Source organism: Scyliorhinus canicula, chromosome 1 (genome assembly GCF_902713615.1).
Source record: "Scyliorhinus canicula chromosome 1, sScyCan1.1, whole genome shotgun sequence".
Lineage (NCBI taxonomy): Eukaryota > Metazoa > Chordata > Chondrichthyes > Carcharhiniformes > Scyliorhinidae > Scyliorhinus > Scyliorhinus canicula.
The window spans coordinates 140,643,216-140,653,103 of record NC_052146.1 but is presented as its reverse complement, the minus strand read 5'-3'; the positions used below and the strand labels follow the sequence as shown (position 1 = coordinate 140,653,103).

The 9,888-nt window shown below is 49.9% G+C and overlaps 1 long non-coding RNA gene across 1 annotated transcript in view; it reads left to right on the top strand.

Annotated features, from left to right (window-relative positions):
* The first annotated feature begins 9,735 nt into the window (after positions 1-9,735).
* LOC119968033 overlaps positions 9,736-9,888 on the top strand; it is a 43,500-nt gene continuing 43,347 nt past the window's right edge. The window contains exon 1 of the long non-coding RNA XR_005461098.1: positions 9,736-9,879. This is a non-coding gene — a long non-coding RNA (uncharacterized LOC119968033). The remainder of the gene's footprint in view (positions 9,880-9,888) is intronic.

Sequence of the window (9,888 nt, the reverse complement as noted above, 5' to 3'; positions counted from 1 at the left end):
CCAACCTCTTTGCCCAAGCTTTTGACCATCTGACCTAATGACTTCTTTGTGTCATACTTTCTTCTGTAATGCTCCTGTTAAACACTTTGGCATGTTTCCGTAAAGGGGCTATGTAAATCTAAGTTGTTGTTGTGTGTCATTTATCAGGAATCACACTTTCACTAAATGTGAAGTGAACATCTGGAATTCACTGCTGCAAATTTCTGTGGATCTTGGGCCAATTGAAAGCTGAGGGTGACAGCAGGTAAGGGTATCAAGGAACATTGATCAAAGGTGGAGGATTTGAGTTAAGTTGCTGCTAAGCTATAGTCGGTAGCATGGTGGTTAGCATCAATGCTTCACAGCTCCAGGGTCCCAGGTTCGATTCCCGGCTGGGTCACTGTCTGTGTGGAGTCTGCACGTCCTCCCTGTGTGTGCGTGGGTTTCCTCCGGGTGCTCCGGTTTCCTCCCACAGTCCAAAGATGTGCGGGTTAGGTGGATTGGCCATGCTAAATTGCCCGTAGTGTAAGGTTAATGGGGGGATTGTTGGGTTACGGGTATACGGGTTACGTGGGTTTAAGTAGGGTGATCATTGCTCGGCACAACATCGAGGGCCGAAGGGCCTGTTCTGTGCTGTACTGTTCTATGTTCTAAATTGGGGACCAGGCTTGAAAAGTTGAATGGCTTACTTCTGTTCCTATGAAACAAATGTCAGTGCACCAATACAGTAAAAGTAAAGTCACCATAGTCCCAGATGACCATAGGCTGCTTTCCCCTTTGACAGGGATAGCTGACTGGTGGTGATTTAACCTGACAATCACCACATATCAGGCGAAGGCCAAGGTTAAGAAGGCAGAGCCTTCATGAGTAACGTCAGCCTGTACAGGAATTGAATCCTCCCTGTTGGCCATGCTCTGAAGCACACCAGCTATCCAGCCAACTGAGCTAGACCGGCCCCCAAGAAACTGGCTAAACCAGCCCCAAGTGCACCAATATATTTTCCCATTGGAATGTATAGATTGTGGTCTCAATGTCAGTGCCACTGTCAGCCTAGCTAGGATGGCCACACATTAGGAAATCCTGGGCAAGTGCATGGTCAATTGCAGCCCTACTTGGCCCAGAGTCACCACACAATTGAAATCAACAATTAATTCATAGAAAATACCTAATGTCTTTGGCTGCCCAATTACTATAAATTTAAACACAATAACAATTAATAACAATAACTACAATTAAGTGGACAGCAAATACAACTGGTTAACTATTATCTAATTTATAACCCCTCCTCTTTATCTCGTCCCACCCTCTACACACATACATAGAACATAGAACATAGAACAGTACAGCACAGAACAGGCCCTTCGGCCCTCGATGTTGTGCCGAACAATGATCACCCCACTTAAACCCACGTAACCCGTAACCCAACAATCCCCCCATTAACCTTACACTATGGGCAATTTCGCATGGCCAATCCACCTAACCCGCACATCTTTGGACTGTGGGAGGAAACCGGAGCACCCGGAGGAAACCCACGCGCACACGGGGAGGACATGCAGACTCCACACAGACAGTGACCCAGCCGGGAATCGAACCTGGGACCCTGGAGCTGTGAAGCATTGATGCTAACCACCATGCTACCGTGAGGCCCCATATACAGGACAAATAAACACAGAGGGGAAAGAGGGGTAGAAAAAAATTGAAAAGTGGAAGGATAAGAGTCTCTATTTCAGATGGACAGCTTACAGTTAGATTTTTCTTCAGCCTAGTTCTCCAGTTGGATGAGGTCTTTGTTTGTAATTAATAATGGCTTTCTCCGTAGATTTTTCAGAATCTCAAGACTTCTCTGCAGATTCCGAAACAGCAGGCAGGAAGCATTTTAGGAGAGAGAGAGCAACTCACAGCTCCTTCTCTCAGCATTCACGACCTTTCTCTCCTCCTCCTGGGTCCTCTGAAAACATCTCGCCTGGCAAGACACAATCATCGTCTATTGGCCAAAGACTTTGGGTATTTTCGAAGAGTATGCTCTTTGGTCAATCCGTTGGCCAACCAATTGAATTGAATCCCTCCGATCTCTTAGGTGCCAGAAAGTCTGAGTTCTTCTGCTTAAAATCTAAATCTCCAACTACTATTTTGCAACTTTTGAGTTCCGCACTTCCTCTGCTTAACTTAAGGGTCCATTAAATATCCATGGATCAAAAATGATAATGACAAAGCAAAAGAAATGGGAAATAAGTGAATCAACAGGAAGGGTACTTACAATTCATAGAAGTCTCCTCTTAAAATAAAATTAGTTTCTCTACTCATACCAGATGTTATACATTTTAGAAGATCGCTTCAGTAGTTAGGAGATAAACTAATTTTGCTGAATGAGGATATTTCTACTTAACACATTTCATATGATATTTTTTAATTCTTTTAGACTATGGTTAGAGAAGAAAGAAAAAATTGCATTTTAGTAGTGCCTTTCACAATCTCAGGATGTCCCAATGAATTTTACAGTGATGAACGTACTTTTGAATTGTAGTCACTGCTGTAATGTAGGAAACAGAAATGTGATAATGACCAATTAACCTGTTTTGGGGCTGTTGATTGAGGAATAGGTGCTGGCCAGGACACTGGGAGAACTCCCCTGATTTTCATTGCAATTATGTCAGGGATTTGTTGTGGCGACATAAAGAAGTGAGGCATACATTTATTGCCTCATCCAAAAAAACAGCATCTCTGACAGCGTAGCATTCCTCAGTGTGATTCTGAACTGCTCGCTTCAATTTTTGTTCCAGCCTCTGGAATGGATCTTAAACCCATATCTAATGACACTGTGGTCAAAGTGCCATCACTGGGCCACGATTGACACCTACGCCAAGCGTCAGTAGTTTATAATGGCACAGTTGAATGCAGTTTAATGGAAGGACAGCTGAGAGGAAATTAAAAGTTTTCATATCGAATACACTTGATGTTCATAGTGACTGGCACTCCAACCAAATGCCAGTAATTTTAATTTTCTAGAGAAGCAAGGGGATCGCATTGTTTGATATATCTAAGAATACGGGTAAATGGATAGTTGCTTGTTGAATTGTTCTTTTCCATGTAGATTACATTTATAAGAGGATTATAGGTTCTGACCTAGATTCCTCAAGTAAGAAAAATAGCAAATTGACCTTAAGGCAATTTGCTCAGCTTTGCCCTTATTTCATATTAATATTTATTTTTAATTCTCCATTTTTATCTCAGAAATCTATGTTGGGAGTCATAATGCTCTTCATAAATGTTGTGGACTTGCCTAATTAAGTTATATGATGCCTGGCTGTCTCATGCTGCCTTACTGAAGTCTCTTTCAGTTAATTATCCCCTGACTCACAGCTGGAAGCCGCACAGGCAAAGAAAAGCTACTACTGTTACAAATAAAAGCGAAAGAGGATTTCCTGTAGCATTCTTGTAATGGAAAGATGGCTCATTGTGTGGAAATAATTGCCAGGCCTCGAATGTTCCACGAAAAACTTTGGAAAAGTTGTAGATGTTATTTGTCCGGTCAGGCTACTGAGGCTTATGGAGCCAAAACGCAGGTAAATGGAACTGAGGTACAAATCAGGGGCAAAATTCGGCGACACCCAGCAGGGTCGGAGAATCGCCTGGGGCCGCCGAAAATCCTGCCCCCGCCGTGGCAGAGATTCTCCGCCACCTGGGAATTGGCGGGGGCGGGAATCTCGCCACTCCGATCGGCGAGGCCCCTGTGGCGATTCTCCGGCCCGCGATGGGCCGAAGTCCCGCCGCCGAGGTTTGAACCACCTCTGGTGGCGGCGCGACCGGGCCCCACGGCCACCGCCATGGCGGAAGCGGAAGAGAAACCCACAGCGCGCATGCGCCGGTGGTGACGTCAGTGGCAGCTGGCCACTGACGTCACCGCCGGCGCATGCGCGAACCGGCGAAAGCCTTTCGGCCAGCCCCGCTGCTGGCCGGCGGGCCTGAAAGGCCGCTGGCGCCGGTTTTTGTGCCAGTCGGCGTGGTGCCAACTGCTCCGGCGCGGGCCTAGCCCCCAAAGGCGCGGAGAATTCCGCACCTTAGGGGAGGCCCGACCCCGGAGTGGTTGGCGCCACTCCCCTACGCCGGGACCCCCCGTCACGCCGGGTAGGGGAGTATCCCGCCCCAGTTATGATCTAATTGAATGGTGGAGCAGACCCGAGGGACTGAGTGACCTATTCCTGTTCCTATGTATTGGATGCCCATTGTTGAACCACTAATAGTTCAAATGAAGCAACCAATGTAGAATACGGAGTTGACAAAGGATTAAAAAAACACAGAAATTATAAGTAGATCTGGGCTGGATTCTCCCAAAATGAGGCGAAGTGTCGACGCCGTCGTGAAAACCATGGGACGGGATTCTCCGAAACGCCGGCTAAGTGTTGACGCCGGCGTAAACACCGGAGCGTTTCACACCGGTGTCAACGGGCCCCAAAGCTCAGCGATTCTGCATCCTACAAGGGGCCAGCATGGGCGCCACGGGAAGTGCAGGGAAGCGTTTCCCCAGACAGGTGCCAGAGACGTGCACCGCATAATTTACGCGGCACCGCGGCGCACTGATATAGATGCGGCCCCCCCAACACACAGCTGATACTTGTAAGATGGCCACCCGCTGCGCAGCGCCAAGGTTCTGGGATGCCGACCTGGACGCTGTTGAGCAGAGGAGGGGGTCTCAGTACCCCGGACCCGGCCGCAAGACCACACGCAACATCGTCCGGCATATGTGGAGGGATGTGGGCGATGCCGTCGGCACCGTCGGGATGACACCCAGGACAGGTGAGCAGTGTCGCAAGGAGCTGAACGACCTACTCAGGGCAGCCAGAGTGAGTACCCAGCACTGTGCCCATGGCACAAGTCCCCCTACCCCCCACCCATGTGACACTGTCCCCCCCTCCCCAGGAGGATGATACAACCCCTGCTGTGACCCACATGGCTGCACCCACGCATGCCAGCCGCTTAGGCCGGGTGACCTGTACATTATGCCATCATATACCCAACTGCTGGGCTGCATGCGTCAGACTGCCTAACACTGCTGATGTTTGTGTGACCCCCGCCCCCAGGACAAGAGTGCCCATAACCGGCAAGAGCGGGAGAAAACCGGAGGGGGTGCACCTGAATGCACCCCCTCACTGTGCATGAAGAGAGGACACTGGATGTGGCTGGTGGACCCGAGGTCCGGGAGGTTGCCCATGATGAGATTGGGGGCCCGCCACAAAGTGAGACCCCCCTGCCTGGCCCCACCCCTCACCCCACCCATCATCCCACCCTTCACCGCTGTCCGCCTATCTGACCATACATGCTGTATTGTGTCTTGCAGGACGACCCTGCGATGGACCCGGCCCATCAGGCAGACCCCGCCTGATGGTACTAGGGCGGCCACCCCCCAAGGACTCAAGCAGCGACGGGGACGACGGCCGCAACAACAGCCCTCCGGCTGAGTTGAGCCAGGAAACCACGACCCAGGGGACGGAAACAAAGGGGACAGACAGACATGACACCACAACCCACGGGAGGAGCAGTGGAGGTTGGAGAAGCCGAGGGGTCTGACAGTCAGAGGGCAGACCGGCCCTAGCAACCAATTGCTGCCCAAACGGGTCCCTGGTTCCTGGATTTCCACACCCACCCATAGACCCGATGCAGTCAGAGACCCAGGGACGAGAGAAGGGGATGACGGCTGGCTTGCAGCACCTGCAGACACAGGTGGAGGTGTTCATCCGCATGCAGGACCAGAGAGTGGTGTCAGTCATGGCTGTCACCCAGGTCGAAACCGCACGGGTGGCATCTGCAGTGGAGGCAATGGGGGTTACAGGTTTCAGAAATGGGTCGGAGTTTGAAAGGCCTGGGGCATTCTATGCATGCAGCGTCGATGGCCTAGGACAGGCTGCCCTCTCACAGGCAGCCATAAGCCAGAGCCAACTGCAGTACACAGCGACGCTCAGCACCATGGCCCAGTCTCAGCAGGCCATGGCTAAGAGCATCGGCGCGATTGCCCAGGGATGGCCAACTCCCTGAGCTCCACGGCTGCTAACTTACAGCCCCGAGTGATACCAGAGCAGGCATCCAAGACTGGCAGCGCCAGGTGCCGGGGGTGCCTCGGGTGTCCCATTGAGAAGCCCGGGGGCCATCGGGCACCCCCAAGGTGGAGGAGGTGTTGGAGCCCGTTCCGGGCCTCAGGGGAGGTCCCGGAGCCCCGTGGCACCTCCATCTCCCCCCTCTATCATCCCTGGCACATCTGGTGGGCAGCAGGAAGAACAGGGTGACAGCATGCCATCCCGGTAGCCCAAGGCACAGCCTGGCCCATCCAGGCCGGGCCACCCCAGGAAACGACCACCAAAGGAGACCTTCGTCGCAGCGTAGGAGTCACAGCAGTCCACCTCCACTTCTGCTGTACCGTCTGTGGAAAAACCGAGACGTAGTCATAGCGCCTGTAAGGCCAGAAAGGTAGACACTTAGTAAGTTGGCATGGGTGCAGGGCACAGATTAGTTATAGGGGCTAGGGCACATGTACAGATTTTATCTTATTAAACACACAGATACACCTATGAAAGCTGCCTCTGTGATCTGTCCGATGCGTGCGGGGTGGGGAACTAAGGGCGAAATTCTCCGCTCCCGCGAAAAATCGGGAAGGCCGTCGTGAACTTGGCCGAGTTTCACCACGGCCTCGGAGGCCGCTCCTCTCACCTTATTCACCCCCACCCGGGGGGCTAGGAGCTGCGCTCCGTAACTCTCGGCCGCCGGGCCTTGGCTCTTGCGTCAAGGCAGCGCGCCGAGAATGACATGACGGCGGCGCCTAAGTGACGTCATTTGCGCATGTGTAGGTTAGCCGGCTCCAACCCGCGCATGCGCGGCTGACGTTATGACGGCTCAAACCTGCGCATGCGTGGTTGCCATCTTCCCCTCCGCTGCCCCGCAAGACGTTGCGGCTTGATCTTGCGGGGCGACGGAGGGGAAAGGGTGCGTCGCTTTGAGACGCTGGCCCGACGATCGGTGGGCACCAATCGCGGGCCAGTCCCCTCCCGAGCACGGCCGTGGTGCTCACTCCCCTCTCCACCCCCCGCAAGCTTCAAACGAGCATTTGCCGCCCATGTTCACGACGGCAGCGACCAGGTGTGGTTGCCGCCATCGTGAACCGGTCGCGATCGGCAGGCCGCTCAGCCCATCCGGGCCGGAGAATCGCCGGTCGCCGTGAAAAACGGCGAGCGGCGATTCTTCCGAGCGGTGGGTGGGAGAATCGTGGGAGGCGCCAGGGGGGCATGTCGTAAGTCGCCCAGCCCTCCCGCCATTCTCCACCCGGCGTGGGGAGCGGAGAATCGCGCCCTAAGTGCCAGCGTGTGTGAGGGGTGCTGAAACGTTGAGCTTCGGTGATATGTGGCGTGCTTGGGTGATTTTGTGGGGTTAGGGGGTTCGGAGAATCCAAAATCGGCGCAAAACCGGTGTCAAGCCCGATTTCGGAGTTGGAGCCAATTCTCCGGCCGATCGCGTTTCGCGATTTTAGTGCGATATCTCAGAGAATCCAGCCCTTTGTGTGGTTGGAGGGAAACCTCCAGGTGGTGTTTTTCCCTTGAATCTGATGCCTTTGTCCTTCTAGATGATGGAGGTGGCAGATTTGGAAGTACTGTTAAAGGAGCCTTGGTGAGTTGTTGCAGTGCATCTTGTAGATGGCACACAGTGCTGCCACTGTGCGTCGATGGAGGAGGGAGGGAATGTTTAAGATGACAGATGGTGTGACAAACATAGAATCTATTAGCAGGAGTAGGCCATTTGGTCCTTCAAGCCTGCTCTACATTCAGTATGATCATTGCTGATCCTCAATCTCAATGTCATATTGCTGCAATCTCCCCATGCCCCTTGATGCCATTGAATTCATTCAGTGACTTGGCCTTCTGTGGTAGAGAATTCTACAAGTTCACTACCCTTTGAATGAAGAAATAGTTCCTCATCTCAGTCCTAAATTGTCTACCTGTATCCTGAGACAGTGACCCCTGTTTCTAGATATCCCCCAACGAGAAAACATCCTCCCTGCATCTAGTCTGTACAGCACTGTTAGAATTTTATACATTTCAATCAGGTCTCCTCTCATCTTCCTAAACTCTAGTGAATGCAGACCCAGTTGAACCAATTATTGGACAGTCCTACCAACCCTAGTATTCTCCTGCATTCCCTCTATGGTAAGTATATCCTTTCTCAGGTAGGGACACCAAAACTGCTCGCAACATTCCCAGTCTAGACTCACCATGATCCTGGATAACTGCTGTAAGTAATATGTACTTCTGAACTCAAAGCCTCTTAAAATGAAGGTGCACATGCCATTTACCTTCCTAATTGTTTGCTGCACCTGCCTCTCCACTTTGATTGACTGGTGTACAAGGACACCCAGTTCCCTTTGTACATCCACACTTCCGAAGTGTACAACTTCACATTTAGTTGCATTATACTTCATCTGCCATGTGTTTGCCTGTACACTCAAATTGCCTAAGTCACCATGAAACCCCCTTGCATCCACCTCACAACTCACAATTTCTCCAGGTTTAGTGTCATCAGCAAAAGTGGAAATGTTAGATTTTGTTCCCTCATCCAGTTGATTTATATATATCGCAAACAGCAGAGGCCCTAGCACTGATCCCTGTGGTGCCCCACTAGTTACTGCCTGCCACTTGGAAAAACCGGTGTCATTTGTTCCTAATTTTTGTCTCCTGTCTAACAACCAATTCTTGATCAATGCCAATGCATTATCCCCATCCCATGTACTTTGATTTCTGAGGGACTTTATCAAAATATGAAAGTCCAAATACACCACATCCATTGATTCTCCCTTATCTATTCTACTACTTACATCCTCAAAAAATTTTAGTAGATTTGTTAAGCATGATTTGCCTTTCATAAACCATGCTGGCTTTGTCTAAATTGTCTAAATCCCATTAATTATTTCCAAATATTCTGTTCTCACATCTTAGACTCTAGCATCCTCTCCATTATGGCTGTCAGGCAAACTGGTTTGCAATTCCCCTTTTTTAAATAGTAGGGTTACATTTGCCACCCTCCAGTCTATAGGATTTTGGAAGATGACCATTAATGTATCCAATATTTCCAGAGCAAGTTCTTCAATAATCTGGGATGTAGCAGGCTGCTTTGTCCCAGATAGTGCCAAACTCCTCGAGTGTTTTTGGAGTTGCACTCATTCAAACAAAGAGAGAATATTCCACCACACTTCTCAGTTGTGGTTTATGACAGAAATTTGTTACTGGGAAATAATTTATTAAAAAATAGACTTCGAAACCTACAGGACAAATGTATTTGTGTTTACTATTAGCAACTGTAAGGGGGAAATAAATAGTAACGATTAAGGTTTTAGTATGATTTAAGAATTAGGTTTGAGTATTAATAAAATAACAGAAAAGGGGTTTCAGACTGTTACAAAAATCTAAGTGACCTTTGTAAACCTGAAAACCCAAATCAGCAGAATCTGCAGCTGTGCTCTGGCAAGGTCAGCGGGATTCAATAACAAGAAACAAGATTGGGAATAGAAGGTAATGGTTGTATCAGCAGCAGAGAGGGAGAATAGACACAACCAAGATAAGCTAGAAGTGTCTGCAAGGGTAGGTGAAAGTGCTTATTTACAAGCAATACCAGATCGAAACTTTAAACAATGGCTGTGCATGTGTTTATAAAAAAGTATAAATATGTACCACTTATTGTAAACAACAGAGTTGGTTCAGCGAGCACGCTTGCTGAGCTACCTCTCCCTGCATATACCTGAATAAATGATTGTAAAGCTGCTCTGAGACTCCTGTGAATCATTTGACTGTAGAAGTTAACGATAACAGATTGACCAGCTGTACCAATTGGTGCTTCATCAGACCCTCGTGATGGCTCTGTAAAGGGGTGAGTATA